The sequence below is a fragment of the Marmota monax genome, unplaced genomic scaffold (genome assembly GCF_021218885.2).
Source record: "Marmota monax isolate L192 unplaced genomic scaffold, Marmota_monax_Labrador192_F-V1.1 WCK01_AAM20220418_F8-fsc00097, whole genome shotgun sequence".
Taxonomy (NCBI): domain Eukaryota; kingdom Metazoa; phylum Chordata; class Mammalia; order Rodentia; family Sciuridae; genus Marmota; species Marmota monax.
In genome coordinates this window covers 885,108-903,647 of record NW_026694162.1, presented here as the reverse complement: position 1 = coordinate 903,647, position 18,540 = coordinate 885,108, and positions in this window count along the sequence as shown.

The following is an 18,540-nucleotide window of genomic DNA, read 5'->3' as shown; positions in this document are numbered from 1 at the left end:
TGAATCCAGCAAGTAGTCCTTATCCTGCTTTAAGTTGGTTATGAGACAGGCAGACCTTGTTCTGAAGGGACAGAGTCTTGGCAACCACTGTAGCCAAATCCCTAAAATGGTCTCCAAACTTCCAACATCTCTTAGTGATGAATTCCTGCAAACATTTTTGCTTAAATATAGCATCATGAATGCACAGCTGCAGAGGATGTGCAAAACAGCCAAAATTGTACACATTGCAATCTGCGAGGGAGTCTTTCTTTGTATGTGTGGGGTGTTGTTTCAAACAACCATGTGGATGCTGTCACTGGCAACCTGCCACTTCTCTAGCACATTCATAAAAGAACTGGAATGGCAGTACCTGGGTACTGTTCCCAGAGAGGCACACAATGTGAAACAGCTGCTCTGCTATTGAAATCATTATTGAGTGTCAGCCTGAGGTACGAATGTGTATCGGTTTAAGGATCATTGATGAATAATAACTAAATGGATTTCAAAGAAACAGCTTTTGGTCCCCCTTTCTATCGTGTGACATTGCATAGGAGCAGCTTTTTGGAGAGTTCATGAGGAAACTTAACTGTCACTTGAGAAGATCGTCATATTGACTTGAACTAAAATATATAGCAGTCATGTCCCTGCTAAGCATAATAGTTCTTCAGTGACTTTGGAAGTATCATCGTCCTAAAAGAGTACAGGATCTATATGACTGGGAATAGAGAAATCAGCGATTTCTGCCGATTCATGGACCTATGAAATAGTACTTGCATTCCCAGAAATACACAGCACAAAGTAAGGTAAACAAGGGAGAGAGAATTTCATCAATATAGAGGAAAGAGCAGGAGAGCAGAAGAGAGGAGGGAGGAGGAGAACAAAGGCACAGGAAATAGGGAGAACCGTAAAATGAATCTGACAGAACTTTGGTATGTGCATGCATGCATGTGGTAATATAGGTCCCAGCATCGGGTGTATCCACAGACAGAACACTATTTTTTTTAAGTAGACTGTAAATGGACTGAAGAGACATCAGTGTAGTGGAGGTAGGAGAGTGGGGGTGGGAATGGGGGACAGGAATAAATTGGAGCTGATTGAGTTCCACACCTTTGTGAAAATGTCAGTGTATCCTGCTGTTGTAAAGTTAAGAGAGTTGTGGATCTTGTTCCTTCTTCCTTTTAAACTTTCAAAGGACTCATATTTTTAATTAAAAAGAAGAAAAAAAGAAAAGGATTGATCCTATCCCAAGGCAATAAGTTGTGTGTGTGTGGGTGTGTGTGTCTGTGTGTGTGTGAGAGAGAGAGATTCCACTTTATGGTACATTTAGCAAGCATTTAAGTACATATTTGTTACACATCATCTATATATATTAGGGAGTGAATAAGGAAAAGGGATACAAATAGAGCAAAACATGGATGTGTCTGTCCATGTGGTGTTTAATTTTAAGCAGGGAGACATTCCACATAGCAGTGTGGTAAAGTTAAGAGAGTTGTGGATCTAGTTCCTTCTTCCTTTTAAACTCCCAAAGGACTCATATTGTACAAGAGTTAGAAGACTGCAACAGTTTAGAGAAAATAACATTTGGGCTCTTTGTTAAAAAAATTAGTAGGTCATTCAGCTTAGAAAATTGGGTAGAAGTGTGGGAGAAGATTTGGGGAATGTGCTTTGTAGGCTAGTGACATTATCTGTATAGGAGGAACAAAACCTGAAAGACTGAGAGTTGAGTGACAAAAAAAAAATGAGTATGAAGCTGAAATCTGAGAGAAAGTCTACCAACAGATTTTGCATATTTTTGCTAGGAGGTTTGAACTCACCACCACAGGTCACTATTGTACCTGTGTGTTTCTCTGCATTCTTTCCCTAAGAATGATCCATTAAAAAAAAAAAAAGTTTTCACTGGGCAAATGTGTCAGTAAAACTGGAATACGGTTCCATCCTAAACACTCATGATGCACATCAGTAAACAAAAGGCTTAGAGGACACTTAAAGAAAGCACTATAACTAGGCAATAAGGAGCCCATTAAAAGATTTAAAGCAAGAAAGTGCTCTAATAAGGTTTGTTTTAGGAAGAAATTCTATCAGCATTTTAGAAAATGAATTAAAGCAAAGAAGCCTAGAGAAAAGAGAAGCTGCCATGGTCCATGGGATCATAAGGAGACTTAGAAAAGAAATGACAATAGAGGTGGAAAGAAATTAGAAATATTTCTCAGGAAAAATTAGATCACAGTAATACAGAGAAGAAGGGGTGTAAATGCAAGGACAAGTTTTCTATTGGAGTAGAAAAAGTTTGCAGGAACAGCACATTGCCATATTGACGGTGATAAAATTAAATGTCCTAAGTTGAATCTCTATTGTTTCACATTGGAATTATGTTTCAGGAAATCCAGTCCCAGGCATATGAAAACTTGTCACCAATGTTGAAAAAATGTGAAAAAAAAAGAAAGAGAGGCAGACAAATCTAGAACACACAAGTTCAATTTATCAGGAACTAAGTAAAAGTGACAGAAGCATGTCCTGAGTAGCATCAAGATAGAAGGACACTTGCACCCCACAGGAGAAGGAAGGCATCTATATTGTAAGCTAGATAAAGTTGGGCCACAGTTGCCACAATGTACCGGAGCTTTCTCAAAAACACCTAACATGTCAAAGATCAGTTAAAAACCTGTCACCTGTAGGGCATAATAGGGTTCAGATTTCCCAATGACTTCAGAGATACTTTGGCCTAGAATCCAGGCAGTTGGATATTTTTTTTATGATATTATATGGTGGCCATCACCACCTGCTTGAATGACTACATATATATGTATGTGTATGTATGTATGTATATATATATATTTTTTTTTTTCAGTATTGGAGATTGAACCAAGGTGTACTATACTACTGTGCCACATGTCCAGTTCTTCTTTTCCATTAGCCATTTTTTGTGTTTTATTAGTGCATACTATTCATGCATAATAATGGGGTTCATTTTGACATAATCATTAATATACATACTTTGCTAATCTTCAATCCCCACCATTTCTTATTTCCTCCCCTTCTCTCTTTTCTCTGATTCCCTTCATCTAATCTAGTGGTCTTTCTTCAATTGTCTTTTTATTTTTTTATTTTTATTTTTTCAGAATTACTTTGAAATGTCTAGAAAAAAATTACATAGAAGCATTTTGGGTTTGGAATGAATCACTTTTTTTCTTTATATTTAAAAAAATGTTTATTGACACATTATAATTATATGTAATGATGGGATTCATTGCTATATATTCCTTCATGTGTGCACACAACATAACAACATAATTTGGTCAGTTTTGTTCCCCAGTATCTCCCCTTTCACTTCGGGAAGAGAGACCTGGGATTTCAGTTTTAGAAAGAATAAGAACTGAAAGGTGTAGCTAGAGCACAGTGCATCCCCGTGGTCATATGGCTATGAGGATTGAGTTGTACAAGTGGGGCGTTTTGAATGAGGCTAAAATTTGTGTTTGTGACAAATAATATGAAAAGGGTAATTGATTACTTTTCATGGAATTCTTCATCACTAAATAACATAGATAAACTAAATGCATTTATAGGAAGCATATTTACCTGTTCAGTCATTTCTTACAGATTATTTTGAGTAATTTGAAGATTAAGATCAATTGAACAGGACTAGAAAAATCACAGTCAAGACAACAGAAAGTAAAACCTCATATTAGTGGGAATACAGTCATTACCATCCCATAGAGAAGTCCATAGAAATTCGTAATGAATTTCCTCTAAGGTTTTTTTTTTTTTGACTTTATTAATTTTATTTTATTTTATTTATTTATTTTTTTAATTTTTTATTGTTGGCTGTTCAAAACATTACATAGTTCTTGATATATCATATTTCACAATTTGATTCAAGTGGGTTATGAGCTCCCATTTTTACCCCATATACAGATTGCAGAATCACATCAGTTACACATCCATTGATTTACATATTGCCATACTAGTGTCTGTTGTATTCTGCTGCCTTTCCTATCCTCTACTATCCCCCCTCCCCTCCCCTCCCCTCCCCTCCCCTCTTCTCTCTCTGCTCCCTCTACTGACATTCGTTTGTCCCCCTTATATTATTTTTCCCCTTCCCCTCACTTCCTCTTGTATGTACTTTTGTATAACTCTGAGGGTCTCCTTCCATTTCCATGCATTTTCCCTTCTCTCTCCCTTTCCCTCCCACCTCTCATCCCTGTTTAATGTTAATCTTCTTCTCATGCTCTTCGACCCTACTCTGTTCTTAGTTACTCTCCTTATATCAAAGAAGACATTTGGCATTTGTTTTTTAGGGATTGGCTAGCTTCACTTAGCATAATCTGCTCTAATGCCATCCATTTCCCTGTAAATTCTATGATTTTGTCATTTTTTAATGCAGAGTAATACTCCATTGTGTATAAATGCCACATTTTTTTTATCCATTCATCCATTGAAGGGCATCTAGGTTGGTTCCACAGTCTAGCTATTGTGAATTGTGCTGCTATGAACATCGATGTAGCAGTGTCCCTGTAGCATGCTCTTTTTAGGTCTTTAGGGAATAGACCGAGAAGGGGAATAGCTGGGTCAAATGGTGGCTCCATTCCCAGCTTTCCAAGAAATCTCCATACTGCTTTCCAAATTGGCTGCACCAATTTGCAGTCCCACCAGCAATGTACAAGTGTACCCTTTTCCCCACATCCTCGCCAGCACTTGTTGTTGTTTGACTTCATAATGGCTGCCAATCTAACTGGAGTGAGATGGTATCTTAGGGTGGTTTTGATTTGCATTTCTCTGACTGCTAGAGATGGTGAGCATTTTTTCATGTACTTGTTGATTGACTGTATGTCCTCCTCTGAGAAGTGTCTGTTCAGGTCCTTGGCCCATTTGTTGATTGGGTTGTTTGTTCTCTTATTGTCTAATTTTTTGAGTTCTTTGTATACTCTGGATATTAGGGCTCTATCTGAAGTGTGAGGAGTAAAGATTTGTTCCCAGGATGTAGGCTCCCTATTTACCTCTCTTATTGTTTCTTTTGCTGAGAAAAAACTTTTTAGTTTGAGTAAGTCCCATTTGTTGATTCTAGTTATTAACTTTTGTGCTATGGGTGTCCTATTGAGGAATTTGGAGCCCGACCCCACAGTATGTAGATCGTAGCCAACTTTTTCTTCTATCAGACGGCGTGTCTCTGATTTGATATCAAGCTCCTTGATCCATTTTGAATTCACTTTTGTGCATGGCGAGAGAAAGGGATTCAGTTTCATTTTGTTGCATATGGATTTCCAGTTTTCCCAGCACCATTTGTTGAAGATGCTATCCTTCCTCCATTGCATGCTTTTAGCCCCTTTATCAAATATAAGGTAGTTGTAGTTTTGTGGATTGGTTTCTGTGTCCTCTATTCTGTACCATTGGTCCACCCGCCTGTTTTGGTACCAGTACCATGCTGTTTTTGTTACTATTGCTCTGTAGTATAGTTTGAAGTCTGGTATCGCTATACCGCCTGATTCACACTTCCTGCTTAGCATTGTTTTTGCTATTCTGGGTCTTTTGTTTTTCCATATGAATTTCATGATTGCTTTCTCTATTTCTACAAGAAATGCCGTTGGGATTTTGATTGGCATTGCATTAAACCTATAGAGAACTTTTGGTAATATCGCCATTTTGATGATGTTAGTTCTGCCTATCCATGAACAGGGTATATTTTTCCATCTTCTAAGATCTTCTTCTATTTCTCTCTTTAGGGTTCTGTAGTTTTCATTGTATAAGTTTCAATTGTCTTTTTAATTAGTGCATTATACATACACATATAGAAGAGAAATTCATTGTGTGTATTCATACATGCATACAGCACAAGTTGGCCAACTTCATTCTACAGTCGCTCCTCTCACCCACCTGCCTTCCCTTCCCCTCAACTCCCTTCCTTTACTCTACTCTTCTTTTAAATTTCATGATATGCCAATTTTTAAAACTTATTTTTTTCTTCTTCCACAAATTACAGGAAACTATTGAACATGGACTTTTGGAGTCTGATATATTTCACTTAGCATGATGTTCTCAAGTTTCATTTATTTACCAAAAAATGACATAATTTCATTCTTCTTTGTGGCTGTATATATATATATATATATATATATATATATATATATATATATGCCACATTTTTTTGTCCAATCATCTGTTGATGGTCCCTAGACTAATTCCATAACTTGGCTCTTGTGAATTATGCTGCTATAAACATTAGTATGCACATATCACTATAGTACGTTGATTTTAGTTCTTTTGAATAAATACCAAGGACTGGGAAATCACAATCATGATGGTTCCATTTCTAATCCTTTCAAGAATCTCCATATTGCTTTCCAAAGTGGTTGTACTAATTAGCAGTTCCACAAACAATGTGTAAGTGTATTGTTTTCCCTGAATCCTCACCAGCAATTATTGTCATTTGTATTCTTGATGATTGCCATTCTAACTTGAGTAAGATGAAATCTCAGTGAAATTTTCATTTGCTTTTCCTAATTGATAATGGTGTTGAACATTTTTTTTTCATATATGTGTTGGTCATTTGTATGGCTTCTTCTGAGAAGTCTCTGCTTCATTTATTAGGCTGTTTCATGACTGGCTTATTTGGCTATTTTGTTTTAAGTTTTTTGAGTTCTTTACATATTATGGATATTAATCCTTGTCAGAGGAGTAGCTGAAAAATATTTTCTCTCATTCTGTAGGCTCTCTGTTCACACTACTGCTTTTTTGTGTGCAAAAGCTTTTTAATTTGCTGCCATACCATTTATTAATTATTGGTATGATTTCCTGAGCTTTAGGAGTGCTGTTTGAGGAAGAACTTGCCTGTACCTATATGTTGGAATGATATCCTATGTTTCTGTTCCAGTCAGTGTAAAGTTTCTGGTCTAATTCCTTGATCTTTGCTCCATTTTGAGTTGACTTTTGTGTAAGTTGAGAGAGAGGGATCTACTCTCATTCTTCCACTTATAGATAACCAGTTTTCTGAAAACAATTTGGTAAAAAGGTTTTTCTCCACTGTGTTTTTGATACCTTTGTCAAGAACCTCTTAACTGTATCTGTGCAGATTTTTCTCTTTGTCTTCTATTATGTTCCATTTGCCTATGTGTCTGTTTTATGTTTTATGCCAGTGAAGGACCTCAAGACCCAGGCCCAGCATTAGGTGACCTAACCCCTAGGCCTCAAAGCTGCAAGATGCTCCCTCACCCAACCCCCATGTCAGAACCCCTCCAGCAGCACGTAGCACCTCAGGAGTTACACAATGTTACCACAAGATGTTCCATGTAGATAACCCTAACGGGTCCCCTACCACAAGATGTTCCTCTTAGACAGCCCTACTGGTTAAACTTGAGAACTAGGTTTAAAAACAGGAACTGAAAAGACAGGATGCAATTTTAGGGTTTTTCCGAGAGCATAAAGTGGAAAAACAAGTTTACCCCCTAGGTGACCCAGTTGCTGGATTCAGGGGAACCAATAGAAAGGCTGTTGCTGTGCTAAGCTAAGAACTAACCCGCTTGTTTCCTATAAAAGATCTGTACCCCAAAGCCCGGTGTGCCAGTTCACCGAAGCTCCGGCTGAGGTTTTGCTGAGCACCCGCAGGCGCCTGTGTGAGAATAAATCGCCTCTTGCTTTTGCAGCCAGTGTCTCGCGTGGTTCATTCCGGGTTTGGGATCTGTGGATCTTTCACCAGTACTGTAAAGTTTAGATTAAAATAGACCTGTAGTATAATTCAAAGTAAGATATTGTGATGCCTCCAGCATTGATTTTTTTTTTAGCTTAAAATTGATTTGGATATTCTGGGTCTTTTTATCTTCCATGTGAATTTTAGAACTATTTTTTCTAGTTCTATGAAGAATGTCATTGGCATTTTAATGTAAATTGCATTGAATCTGTAAACTGTTTTTGGTAATATGGTCATTTAAAAACTCTCTCTCCTGCCCACCATGAACATGGAAGGTCTTTGCATCTTCTAGTGTCCTTTCCAATTTCTTTCTTCAGTGATGTATAGTTAACATTGTAGAAGTCTTTCACATCCTTGTTTACAAATTTTCCTAAGTATATTAATTTTTGATGCTATTTTAAATGGAATTAATTTCCTTTCTAACTCAGCAAATTTGTTATTGGAGTACTGGAAAATATTAATTTTTATGTTGATTTTTTTATTCAGCTATTTTGTTGAATTTGTTCATCAGTTCTTTCTCTCTTCTGATAGAGCTTTTCAGATCTTACAGTATAGGATCATATAAATCTGCAAATATTTGTCTTCTTTCGTTCTTATTTTTATCCCTTTTATTTACTTTTATTGCCTAATTTCTCTGCCTAGAATTTATTGTGTTATATTGAATAGGAGTGGTGAGAATGAACATCCTTATCTTATTCCTGACTTTAGTGGAAGTGTTTTCAGTTTTTCTCTATTTATTATGATGTTGGATTTGTACTTTGCTAAGTAGGCAAGCTATTAAAGTAAGTTTTTTCTATCTCTAGTTTCTTCAATGCTTTTTTCATGAATGAATACTGAATTTTGTCAAAGACTTTTTCTGCATCTATTGAGATGACTGATTTTTTTCCTTATTTCAATTTATGTGATGAGTTGCATTTATTAATTTGTGTATTTTACTTTAGTCATGTACACCTGCAATAAAACTAATTTGGTCCCTATATACAATCTTCTTAATTCATTTTTGAATAGGATTTAATAGTATTTTGTTATAGATTTATTTAATCTAAGTTTATCAGGGATATTTGCCTGTAGGTTTCTTTACTTGATGTGTCTTTATCTCATTTTGGTATCAGGGTAATAATACAGGGTTTATAGAGTGAATAAGAAAGTGTTCCTTTTCTTAACTGTTTTTATATATCAGCAGAATGCATTACAATTCTTTTACATATATAGAGCACAATTTTTCATATCTCTGGTTGTATACATACTGTATTCACACCAATTTGTGTCTTCCTACCTGTACTTTAGATAATAATGATCATCACATTCCACCATCATTAATTACCCTATGCCCCCTCCCTTCCCCTCCAACCACTTTGCCCTATCTAGAGTTTGTCTATTCCTCCCATGTTCCTTCTCCCTATCCCACTATAAATCAGCCTCTTTATATCAGAGAAAACATTCGGCATTTGTTTTGGGGGGGATTGGCTAATTTCACTTAGCATTATCTTCTCTAACTCCATTTACCTGCAAATGCCATTATTTTATTCTTTTTTATTGCTGAGTAAAATTTCATTGTGTATATATGCCACATTATTTTAATCCATTCATCTATTAGAGGGCATCTAGGTTGTTTCCACAGTTTAGATATTGTGAATTGTGCTACTATAAACATTTTTAAAGATTATAACTATTTTAATTGTAAATGTTCCTAAGAATTATAATACTTTTTCTTGCCTTTTAAAAGTAAATGCCCTAAATATAATATTTTAACTCTCTATGAAAGAAGAATTTGTTTAATATTCAGACACAGCATAGCACCTTTCTTCTTTAGAAATGCTTTCCTCTTTGGAATGTTCTAGAAGTTGAAAATCATACCTCAGTCCATATATCCTTTCTTTTTCATGTTTATCTCTTCCATCCTTTCCTACAGAGTGGACCTTGCAGAGGACAAAAGAAAATGCTATAAACATTGATCTGGCTGTGTCCCTGTAGTATGCTGTTTTTAAGTCCTTTGGGTATAGACCAAGGAGAGGGACAGCTGGGTCAAGTGGTGGTTCCATTTCCAATTTTCCAAGAAATCTCCATACTGCTTTCCGTATTGGCTGCATCAATTTGCAGTCCCACCATCAGGGTATGAGTGTACCTTTTCCCCCACATCCTCGTCACATTTATTGTTGTTTATATGCATAATAGCTTCCATTCTGACTGGAGTGAGATAAAATCTTAGAGTGGTTTCGATTTGCATTTCTCTAATTGCTAGTGATGATGAACATTTTTTTTTCATATATTTGTTGGTTGATTGTACATCATCTTCTGAGAAGTGTCTTTTCAGGTCCTTGACCCATTTATTGATTGGGTTATCTATTTTGTGTGTATGTGTGTGTTTAGCCTTTTGAGTTCTTTATATACCCTAGTGATTAGTGCTCTATCTGATGTGTGAAGGGTAATGATTTGCTCCCAATATGTAGGCTCTCTATTCACCTCAGAGATTATTTCTTTTGCTGAGAAGAAACTTTTTAGTTTGAGTCCATCCCATTTATTGATTCTTGATTTTAATTCTTGTGTCACAGGAGTCTTATTAAGGAAATAATATCATAAAATAATTTGAGTAGAGTTATTTTAAATTCCTTTGAATGCCTGGCAAAATTCATATGAGATTCTATGGTCTTGGAATTTTCTTTTTTGGACATCTTTTGTTGTTGTTTTGTTTTTATCACTGCTTCTCTTTCTATCTCATTGTTTGATATTGGTCTGGTTAGGTTTTCTATATGTTTTTGGTTCTCTTTTAGAAAGTACATGAGTCTAGAAATGTATCCCTTTTTTATCCAGAATTTTCAATTTATTAGAAGTTTTAAAAATGGTCCCTAATGATGTCTTGGATTCTTGTGATATCTTTGATAAAATTTTCTTTTCCAGTTGTCTTTTTATGAATTTAAGTCTTCTCTCTTTTCTTTTTGGTGAGTTTGGCCATGAGTTTATCAATTTTGTTCATGTTTTCAAAGAATCTGCTCTTCATTTCATTGATTCTTGTATTTTTTTTTTACATTTTATGTAATCGATTTTGATTCCAATCTTAATTATTTACTCCCTTCTACTGATTTTGTAACTTATTTTTTATTCTTTTTCTAAGGGTATGAGATGCATGATTAGGTTATTTATTTGGAGACTTTCTGATTTTCTTATGTACGCACTCATAGCTAAAAATTTGCCTCTTTGAATGGTCTTTATATAATCCCAGAGGTCATATTATATTATATAATTTTACTTATTTGACTCTAAGAATATTAAAATTTATTCCCTGAGTTTTTTATCAGTAATTCATCGTTCAATCTTCATGTGTTTATATAGTTTCAGTAGTTGATTTGTGTGTTGATTTATATTTTCATTCCATTATGATCTGATAAGTTTCAGGAAATTTTATTGATTTTTTTTTATATTTGCTGAGAGTTGCTTTGGTGTCTAAATAATGGTCTATTTTGGAGAAGCTTCTATGATATATTGAGAAAAAAGGGAATTTCACTGTTGTTGAATGAAATATTCTGTAGATACCTGTTAAAACCTTTTAATTATATTTTTTTTCAGTATAAAATGTCTTTACTGAATTTGTGTTTTGATGACTTATCTAGTGTTGTGAGAGGTGTGTTGAAATCACCTTGTATTATTGTGCTAGGGTCAACCCAAGTCTTTAAGTCAGATGGTGTCTGCTTTATGTAAGTAAATAAACTAATACCTGGGCTATATAAATTTATTTTTGTTGTATCTTCTTGTTCAATTTTTCCCTTTAAAAGTATGAAGTGACCTTATTTGTGTGTTCTGATTCATTTTGGCATGAAACTGCTTTAGCAGATGTGAAAGTAGCCATTCCTTCTTCTTTTCAGTCTCTGCTTGCATGGTTTATCCATTTCTACCCTTTCACTTTTAGACTGTGGATGTCTTTGCATATAAGGTGAATGTCTTGCAAACAACATATAGTCAGGTCTTCTTTTTAATTAATTCTGACAACTCTATATATTTTAAATGGAGAGTTGAGACTATTTATGCTTGATGTTATTGTAGTAAGATGTTTATTCATTCCTGCCACTTTGATTTATTTCTAATGTTTAATTTGGTCCTCTTTGTCATTTGCTTAGCTACTTTTCAAATGAGATTTGTCCACTTGTTGGCTCTTAAAGCTTGAGGATCTCACTTTCTCTGTAGGTCCTGGATGACTGTGGTCCTTATTGTAAATCAGACATTTGTGTTATATACAGGAGATTATTGGTGTCCACCCCCTGTGATTATTCTTTGACACTTAACAACCATATATTTTGAATTGTGACCCTTTGTAGGTACAGTATCCATGGTCTTTGTGTTAAAACTTTCTATTTTGCTTTAAGAGTCGATGTCTGTTAGTGTAACCTGAAGTACCCTGTAGCTGTTCCTATTTGGGGCCTAATTATGACTTTGGGTTTTTTTGTTTGTTTGTTTGTTTGTTTTTTTTAAGAGAGAGAGTGAGAGATAGAGGTAGAGAGAGAGAGAATTTTTTAATATTTATCCTTTAGTATTTGGCGGACACAACATCTTTGTCTGTATGTGGTGCTGAGGATCGAACCTGGGCCTCACGCATGCCAGGCGAGTGCGCTACCGCTTGAGCCACATCCCAGCCCCTGACTTTCGGGTTTTTTTCCATCATGTTCCTTGTATTAGAGTCCTGTAGAAGTTTGAGCTTGGTTAGATAGTGTATGGAACAAGGTGTACTGTCTCTTGGTTGGGTTTTGGGGGCATTTCAACAGCAGAATCTCTAAATCTTTAATTTACAGTGCCCCAATGGATTTCTTGTATCTCCAGAAAATGCAAACAATGAATAACATACCCCCATTAAAATAAATAGCCAGTTTCTCCTATGATTTCTATGACACTAATTACCAAAACAAAAACAAAAACAGGAATGGCAGAATCAGCAATTGGCAATATCAACAATAATACATAGCCACACAGTAGATCTGGCATTAAAGTATATACCAGGTGTCAAATATACCATCTACAATATTAATAACAGCAATAACAATAAAAGTGGGGCAGGTATCATATAAACCAATATTTCTAAAGCATGGTAAAAACACAACTTCTTTAGAGAAAAAGAAAATATGGTAGAAAGGTGAAAGTTTAGACTGTTTGAAATGTGAAAAGAGAGAAAGAAAAAGGGATGTATCCAGTATAACTACAAAGAAGGAGAAAAGGGATAAGAGAAAAAACAAGATAAATAAAGGGAGACAGAACAAGAGAATTTTGCTATTAGAGGGAGAGTAAATGAGAAAGAGAAACAAAACACCAAAATAAACAAAAAAGAAAAAAGAAACTCTAACTCTCAAAAGACGAAACAATGAAAAATAACAGAAATAAAATATGAGAGAAAACACACACACACACATACACACACACAAATTAGCACAGCAGAAGGAACACCAAAAACAATGAAAAAAAAGGCTGGGATTGTGGCTCAGTGGTAGAGTGCTTGCCTCACATGTGTGAGACACTGGTTTCAATTATCAGCACCATATATAAATAATTGTATAAAATAAAGGTCCATTAATAAGTAAAAAAAGAAAGAAGGAAAGAAAGAAAAGAAAAATGAAAGAATTGCTGCCAATGTCAAAAGTTAAAACTGTCAACAAGAATGAATTTCACTGCCTGTGCCAGACTTCCCTTCTTTCCATTTCTTCTTGGCAATTTCCCTTAGAGAAATTTCCCTTTGCAAGAGCAGGGGCTGGAGGTTGTTTAATCCTTCATCTTTTTTATGTTGCTTGTTGACCTACCAGGTGGAGTGGCCTGGAATTGAAGCTGGCTGAAATAGCTCTCAGCTTCCCTTCTCACATGTACAAGGTAGGATAGAAGGGAACCTACTGTTGATTGAAATTTGGACCGGACAGACCAGACTGATGCACTCCCCAAATGTGGCAGCTACAGAGTTCTAAATGATCAATTCAGTGGCTGGGGGTTAGCTTTTGTTAGGCTTTTGGAACTTCTTTGGGTGGTATCTGCACTGAAAATATTAGAGTTAACACTCTTCTAGGGGTTGGTAGATGCAGATCTCTGCTAAGAGTCTGGTTCTCAATGTTTTCCCAAGACTTCTTCTCATAGAGTTGGGTAGCCAATCTTCATGGGTCATATACACCTCATCAGCCATGAATGCAACCTTCCCAGGCTGAGCTCCTGGGAAGATAGCCACCTATTCAATATTCTGACCCTTCAGCTGGTCAGGTAAGCTGACATACAGAAAGGGAAAGTGAGTTGTTGTCCCCTCTGTATTTCTTATTTGAACGCCTCTGAATATAATCTCTCTGTGCTTACTGCAATCATATTCTGCTAGGTAGACCATAAGCCACACAACAGGTTCTTGATGGTCTAGCATGGAAATAGTCACTGTAATTTCCTCTGCTCCTCCAACACTAACCTGCTCTGGCCTTCTCAAAATGGTTCTGCTCCTCAGCTTTCCACTTCCCAGTTGAGAAACAGCATTTTTCAAATACCAGCTGGCTGTGCAGACTCTAGTTCATCTAAGTTCAGACAACTTTTCTGTTCTACAGGATTTTTGATTTTAAATTTATCTACTGTGTTTTTCTCTCCATTTGGTGAACTGGCTCTGTTGCCACTGCCACCACTGGCTTGACTCCAATGTCCTCTTTTTTGTTCTTTGTTCACTTCACCCAAATATCTGGTCCTCTGACAATCTGTCCAATATTAAATTTCAGTTAATTACCTCTTTTACGCACATTACTAAGAAGCAGTCCTCCTGCTGCTTGAATCCTGAGTCATGGACCACATGGAATTCAGCTTTCCTCTAATCTGCCATCTTGAATTCCCACCGTTGAATTTTTAATTTGATTTATTGATTCCTTGATTTCTAGAATATGAATTTCATTCTGAAAAAGAATATTCTTTAACCGCCTGTGTTTTCTTCTCTCTTAATTTATTCCCTAGATCTTCTTTTAGTTTCTTAATCATTTTAACCATTTTTTTAAATTCTTTGGCACTTCATCCACTTTGGTATGTGAGGATTCAGCTATTGGGGCTCATAGAATTTTGGAGGCATTGTTTCCCTGCTTTCTCACTTTTTCTGAATTTCTGTGTTGAGACTTGCCAACCTGCCAGATGGGATCTTTTTTTCCCCCATGATTTTGTGGAGACTTCTAGAATATGGGTTTCATAATCACTTATAAATGTTGATTACATGGTATCAGCAATGCCAAAAGTTGGTTCTTTTAAAAGATGAGTGAGAAACAGGTAAATGGTGCATACTTGTAATCCCAGCTACTCAGAAGGCTGATGCAGAAACATCTGAAATTCAAGGTCAGCCTTGGCAACTCAGCAAGACCCTGCCACTCATTGACTTCTGGGGTTTCCACCATACTCTTTAAGGAATCCCTAGCACTTACAGCTCACAAAGCTGATTCTATGTGGCAACACACAGCAGAGGCTGTGTGAGTCTGTTGCAAAGTTCCCTGGGATTCCTCTGTAGAAGAAAGAGAAGATAAAGAAGTATACCAAGAATGGCAGGCTCCAAAGGCAAAGGCCTGTAAAATGCTCACAGCCATTTTTATTTTTATTTTTTAGACAGAATATTGCTAAGTTGCCCAAGCTGGCCTCACATTTGTAATCCTCCCAACTCACCCTCCCAAGTCTCTGTGAGTGTGCCACCATACCAGTTTTTGGCTATCTTAAGGAGTTTGTCCTATGAAGTTTGGGGTGACTATCAGGGTTATCTGGAGGTAAAAATGACAGTTTCAATCAAAATCTCTAAACCCATGTCAAGCTGGATTCTTCCAGCTAGACATTTTAAAAATTGTATTTCATTTCTCTTTACAAAATCCAACAAATGGGCATTATTGAGGTAAATGATCCTCATAAAGTTAGGTAAATCAGCCCATGATCATATACTTTACACTTAACTAAAATGTAATAAGGTAATAATGGTTTTCTAACTTCAGAAATTCTGTAATAGTCGTCCTGTTACCAAGAACAGACGTTGGGGAGGAGCCCCCCAATGCAGGTAGAAAATTTATGTTCACTAAGTTCAGTGACCTGCGTGCTTAGGAGGACTTTTAAACCCTTACCTAGTAATACTTTAAGGACTAGAGCATTTAAAATACTAATGAGGGAAAAGTGGATGTATGAAAAATCTAGTTTGTGACTAATGGTCTATGATGATACTCTATCCTCAAAGAAACCATTCAGCCAGTAATTTCAGATCTTCACAACTTTTCCAAACATTCACATAGAAGATATTCCGATTATCCGAAACTGATGGCAGAAAGTCCTTATAGAAGTGTTTATGCATCTAACTTATTAGAGGATATTCTAATAATTATAAGGAACAGTTCATTCATTTCAAACTTAATTCTTAAGTAAGTTTGCAATCTCATTCTTCTGACTGCAACAACAGAATGCACAATCAGTGATGAGCATATGAGGAAACTACCAGACTCTGAAAAAAGAAAGAAGCAAGTAATGATAATAGACAGATGGATAGAATGTCTCTGGAAGCCTAGAAAAAATAAACATTATTTATAGAAATGGAGAAAAAAATCAATGAGTAGAGCCAAATAATTCTAAGTAGCAAACTAAGGAAAAAGAGGCATAAAGAGTAAGATGAGAACTAAGGGGCAAAGGCATCATAGTCTTTCATCTATTTATTCCCTAAAATGCATTACATGCCTTTTAAGTACCAGGTTGTGTGCTTAAAATTGGGCATATTGAAATACAGAAGACATAAAATATTAATATTAATATGAGAATGTTGATTAGATATTCTCTTTAAAGTCCCCTGTAATAAAGACTGAAAGTGCATTATTTTCTTCTCACCAAGGAATCTTCCCCAATACCATACTTGAGGAACTGCCAGAGAGGGCTAGATGCCAGTATATTATGTCTGAGTGTGTTCCCAGACACAGAGCATGACAGGAGTTAGATTGCTCCATGGTTTAGGATATACTTGAGCTGAGAATCCTGCCAGTTAGGTAATTTTTATAGCATTTTGTGGGTTTGGTCAATTTTTGACAGCAACACAGACATTTCTTGAGTGCTTATTTGATTGATTCATATTAGCCTGGAACTACTGTCACTTCCTGTAAGATTTGGAGCAAAATTTCCTGAAATCTACTTCCTAGTGAGAGGAACTAACAAAAGATGCAGAAGGTGGAACTGAAGAGAATCATTAATCTTCAGAGGTGGTCAGAGCTAAGTAAACATGAACAGATGAGAGATTTCTGATAAAATTTGAGAACACTTATTTTTAATGATAAATTCCCAAGCAGATAATGCTTTAAAGTGTCTTAATTAAAGACAATGGTCTAAAAATATAGTTAACTATATTAAGCTGTTTATTGTAAAACAGCTGCACAGACAGTAAAACTGTTTTCTGGAAATTGAAGTCAGAACATCTTTTGTGAAAGGATTAACACAGACCTAAAAATGCCTCTAATTTATAGCAGCATGTCAACAATGTCTCTTTCTCAGGAGAAATTGTATCCAGGTTTCAACACAGTCAGTTAAGAGGAGCTCTTCAATGTGTGGGAATACTATCTTTGGTATCATGCCAATAATCTCAACTTTACTATAAGTAAAGACAGTTTTAACCAGGCAAAATGTGGGGAAAAGTCTTTCTATACTTAAGATATCACAAAAGAACTGCTTGTGGTTTAAGCAACTACTAATACTGGCCCTGCTGATCAACCAATAGGCAGTCAGAGGATAAACCAGGTGTTTCTGTATGTGGTAGAGGTGGATGAATAAAAGATCGAGGTAATTAGAGGAATACAGCAAGGACAAACTCCACTTCATTCCCAATATTGCAGAGAGAAAGCTAGGCTTGAATCTGATCACAATAGCGTGGCCTCAGTGGGAAAGACTAATCACCATTGTTCTATCATCGACACAGGTACCATTTACTGATTGATGCAAACTTGACCTCAAAAGGTTCAGAGTAATTCTATTCATAATAAGAAATGCTAAAGGATTTTACAATCAAACAAGTCTTTTTTTTTTTTTTTTTTTTTTTATGGATGTTTGAAAGAAAATCAGAGAACAAGGCTTATCACCCAATGTGACTGTTTTCCTTGGGGCTAAAACATTATGTTCTTTAAACTGATTAGATTAATGCTGATCTTCATGGTAATCCTATTTTAAAATGTCAAACTAGGATCAGGAGGCTAGCTGTCTTATTTTGGTGATTCATTCATGGTAACATTTAATAGCATAATGGTGTAGCAGTTAGCAAGCTACTAATCACAAGTTCTGCATATTTAAAAGACATGTCAAAATATTAAACTTTTTTTTAAAATAGCAAATAAATATAAATTCATGCCTGGTCTACTTCCTCTGTACTAAAAATCCCTCCCAGGGGATTTTGCCAGTATAAATATATTTTATCCACATGCAGAAAAGACTATAATAGCTATGCAGCTGAATCAGAATTATGAGTAATTATAAAACACAACTTAATTCTTTCTGTCTTTTCATTTTGGGCACCATCTCTGAATCCATTACATTATCTGAAGCTTGAGAAAGACTTAAAATAATGCTCCAAATCTTTCCACTCCTTCATCTGAATTCACATGGATGAAAGTGAGACATGGCTTCCTATGGGAACATTTCCAGGCCAGGATTTTACCAGGAGTCCGCATTTCTTTTCGCTCAAGCAATCAGAGGAAAGTCTTTCTAGGCCTTTCTGTCCCCAACCACTAAAATGCAAGGCAGCTTCTGATATCCTGAGACTTTGCTAAATTCCTTGTTTTCATTGTAAAATCCATGACTTCTTCCTTGGAGGATGCATTCTGAAGGACATTAGGAGCAAATTATCACCCTCACTTAGAATTCTAGTCATAATGATAAAGGGGTGATATCTGGCCTTCATAGTTTACTAT